We start from the raw sequence: 4208 nt of genomic DNA on the forward strand, positions 1-4208 counted from the left end.
ATCTCGAGTTTGTTTTAATACCGTTCCCACCCCAAACCTACTCAATTATAATCTCGAGAGTAAGACCTAGGCAAATACATTTTTCAAAAGCTCCACAGGTGATTCTGATACACAACTGACATAGAAAATCAGTTTCCCCACCTCTCTCAATACAGAATTTAGCACAATGAACCAAGGGAACTAAGAGAAATAAACAATAAAGGTGTTATTGCTATTTCATTCCATAAAATTATCAAACAATACTATAAAAATGCAAAATAAAACCTAGTTCAGAAAACTTTGTGAAAATTACACTGCTATTAAACTAAGCTTAGTGAAACTCAGAATTCTTGTATTGAAATAATAGAAGTTCACAATACTAAATATTCACTTATGGGATGATTTAAATAAATTACTGGAAGACAAATGCCTGGATTTTGCATCTTTTAAGAATGTTAAGTTGCCTAACATTATTTTAGTCATCAACACAACTAAACTATCAACCTGAACATGTTGGGAGACATATGGAAGGGAAAGAACCAATTTGCTGCAAAGCTTTAGCATCTCCCTTGGCCAATCAAGATATTTCCCAAATTGCAGGCTACTGTCATGTTTTCATTAAAATTTTTAATCAAAAGCTACTCTGGTACAGGAAACAACCCAAAAGTTCTAAGTGTTCTTTAAAAATTATAACCAATATTTCATTAACGTGGCACAGTAGTGCTGGTTGAGCCTGACAGACCTCAGTCCATCGTCTGTATAATGGAGATAATAGTATCTACTTAAGTTAATAAATAGAAAATGTTTAATTTAACATAGTGCTGGCACATAATTAATGCTCAGTAAATTACCGTAATGTTGATAACTGAAAGCAGTTGAAAAAACAAAATCCATCTTATTTATCCCCTTGAAAGTTCAATAAGAACATGCTAATAGCAATAATGCAGTGGTTTTCAACCCTGACTGAGATCACCCACTGCTTTAAAGCATACCTTTACCCAGGCCCCATATCAAATCAAGGCATCAGTATTTTTTTAACCACCCCCACAAGTGATTCTAATGTGCAGTCAGGACTGAGGTCCAATGCATTAAACCCTTTACCAAATACTAATGTTAGAGCTTATGTTAAAATGAGACAATTTAGCAATAAATACAATAGCTTTTAAATGCACAGCTCCTAAAAGAACCAAATGGAAACTAAATTCCTGTTGAAAAAAATTTTTTTTCAATATTCAGAAAACATACCAGCAAGAGGGTAAGTATAATTCAGGCTATTATAAAGCATTCTTTTAAAATTAAAAATAAAATTAACTAGCTCTATAACCATAGAATAAGATTTCCCCAAGTAATTGCCCTAAAGACACATCCCTATTTATTTAAAACAACTTTCTTTAACCCGATTTAAACAAAGACTGAATTTAATATTAAAGTTCTGAAACTGAAGTATAAAACTTTGTTTTCAAATTGACTTTATGAAATAAAAAAGCTAAAAAGAATGCTTGCTTGTGTCCAACTAATAAAAATCAAATTCATGACTAGCAAATTCATAATCGTTTCAAAAACTGTAAGAGCATTATTAATACCATGTCAAAGAAAATATATCTTTGGGGATATCTCCGCGAAATCTCTCATCTTCTTGAGATGTCAGAAAACTTATTTCAAGACCCTAGAAGAAAAAAAGATCCAAAGTAAATCCTACTTGAGCATTCCATTGATAAAATGAGAGAACTATGGAACATCAACAAGAGACCCCAATAATTTAGTGAAAGGTAAAATCTGCCCTTCAAAATTACTTTCTGAAGAATTTAGATTTTCACATGTACTGCTCTTGCTGTTACTTAATCCCTCCAGAAATGGCCATGCTCAGCAAACAAAAGAATATTAAAATAATATATTAAGAATTAAAAGTTAAATGTTCACGTGAGAAGGACAGGGGAAAAAATTCATATAAGTCCAAAAGTCTGTATTTTATTAGACAAAGCAAAACATAACAGCCTACCAAACATTTTGAGTTTGCCCTTGGTACACCAATTCCGAATACTTCTGGTTTTCACTCTATCCAAACACTGGCTAGAAGTATGACAAGGGACATGAGTTTTTAAATGTTGACGTGTGTCAAATTATTTAGTACATAAATCTTAAAGAACTTGGAAGGCATTTACTGAAACCAAAATGGCAGCCTACTGAAATCATTAGACCGGTGAGATCTAAAGGAGAGCCTGGAGTCTATTTTTATAAAGTCCAAGTGTACGGATTAAGAAAGCCAAGCTAGTCATGGTTAACCAGTCCTTACCATATAATCACTAAGAGCAGATAATGCGCTCCAAGAGAGTTAAGTACCTGCCGAGAAGTTTCCTAATCATTGCACCCCAAAATTTTCCCTCAAAAGATATACAAACATTATGTAGATCTAGGAGACTCATGGATTTCCAGGAAAGAATGCTAAGAATATTTCCCTTCCCCCAAAATAATGCATGAATATTTAATCTACAACTCCCGCATTTAAATTGAAAGACAACCTGAAATTACACACACCTGTAAACTGAACAGTGGACAATCCAATTAACGTTATAACTGGAACTTTCAAAACATAATATGCTTAATTTAAGTAGGTGCTATGGGAAATCTGAAAAAATTATCGGGTAAGTTCCAGTCGCTACAGAAATGTATACAAATATTACAAATCATGTATACACCTGCTCCACAACTTCTTAACTTAATAATTCACAATGAATGAAAAATAAACCATTTAGCAACCCTGAAGCCTCACATCAAAAGAATCTGAAGATTTTGTCATTAACGAACTCGCACATACTACTATTTCTGGTATAAACAGTTAAAAATAGAAAGGTGGTGGGGGGTCCAAACAAGCTGGGAGGAGATTTCTGCATCAAAACACCGTTCACGGCTTTGGCCCTCGGCAAGTGAAGGCGTGCGAAGGAGGTGGAGGAGGCCGATAACCGGGCTCTGGCTCGCAGACCATGGGGCTGAGGAAAAGCTGAGGGTTATCACAGGAGGGTGGGGGGAGGCGGACAAGTCGTCGGGCCTGATAGCCAGGCGTAGCCGAGGCCTAGCTCTACAGCTCCAAATCACTCCACCTCAGTAATGGCGTTTGGTGTCAAGTGGAACGACACTCGTGAGGAGAGCAGCCGCCAGTCCGCGGAACTGCGAGCACCAGGGGCAGGGGCCTCCACTCCCCGGCGCCGATAGGGCCCCTTGGTGCGGATGCGGGGGCTGCCCGTCGCGCTCGGAGACTCTATCCTCCCACTCGGCCCCAGACAGGACGGGAAAGGGGAGGAGGGGGAGGAACGGAGCCGTCAGCCATTTTCCCTTACAGTCCAAAACACACACACAAGCTCCCGGGACGCCCGCTCCGCGGAGAATCCAGCCCCGCGCCCCCACCCGCGCCGCGCGCGCTAGCCCGGCCCGGGGCCTGGGGAGGGGGTCGGGGAAGCCCCCTGCCCGGCCCGCGGCCCCCGAAGGAGAAACCGTACACACGCACACACCCCTCGCCCTCCTCCCCTCACCGAGGTCCAGCTGTTGGCCCCGGAAAAGCGCGTCGTCCCGGCACGGCTGGCTACTCACCGCACGACACAGGCGTCTTCTCTTCAGAACCAGGGCACGCGGAGGCGGCTCAGTCCCGGGACAAGGCCGACCCAGGGTGCATCCCAGGGCTGGGGGGAACAGGCGACAAAGTGTGTTGAGAGGCTGCAGCGGACGTTGAGAACTGGGAAGCTGCAGAGGGGCGCAGGAATTTGCAGTTCGCCGCGCCCGCCCTGCAGCAGCAGTGGCCGCCTCCTCCTCAGCCGGCGGCGGCCCTCTTCCCCCTTTCTCCCCTCAGGCTGGAGCTCTAGCTGAGCTCAGACGGGCTCCGGGCGGTGCGTTTCTCCTGCGTCACCTCCTCCTCCTCCTCCTCCTCCAGCTCCTCCTCCTGCAGTGGCGGCTTCACCTTCCCCTGGTCGCCTTCTATGCACCCGTTCCGGGCCTGGTCGCCTAACCGCGGCTTGCGCCTAGCTCCCAGAGCCAACCCGAACACGGGGCGCTGAGGCGGCCGCCTCCCGTGAGAGAGGCGGCAGCGACAGGCTCCCGCGAGGCCTGTGAGCTGAACGAAGCAGGGAGGAGCTCGGAGCAGCAGAGGCCCGGACCAGCCGGGTGAGGGGAGGTTGCGGCTCCGGCGGCAACGGAGACTAGCTTCCGCAGCCGCGGATGCCCGTCCTCGTCAATATGGC

The 4208-nt window shown here is 44.3% G+C and overlaps 1 protein-coding gene across 7 annotated transcripts in view; it reads right to left on the bottom strand.

Moving 5' to 3' along the window:
• USP9X (ubiquitin specific peptidase 9 X-linked) overlaps positions 1-4208 on the bottom strand; it is a 118030-nt gene that overhangs the window by 113106 nt on the left and 716 nt on the right. For 4 of the 7 annotated variants that reach the window (XM_006918252.3, XM_015594374.2, XM_006918250.3 and 1 more), the window contains exons 1-2: positions 3565-4202; positions 1563-1645 (exon numbers count right to left, since the gene is read on the bottom strand). The gene's annotated coding sequence lies outside the window, so the exon portion shown is untranslated. Of the gene's footprint in view, positions 1-1562; positions 1646-3564; positions 4203-4208 lie in introns of those variants that run through there. The other 3 variants (XM_025051332.1, XM_025051333.1, XM_025051335.1) reach the window with 2 other exon arrangements.

The sequence above is a fragment of the Pteropus alecto genome, unplaced genomic scaffold (genome assembly GCF_000325575.1).
Source record: "Pteropus alecto unplaced genomic scaffold, ASM32557v1 scaffold28, whole genome shotgun sequence".
Taxonomy (NCBI): domain Eukaryota; kingdom Metazoa; phylum Chordata; class Mammalia; order Chiroptera; family Pteropodidae; genus Pteropus; species Pteropus alecto.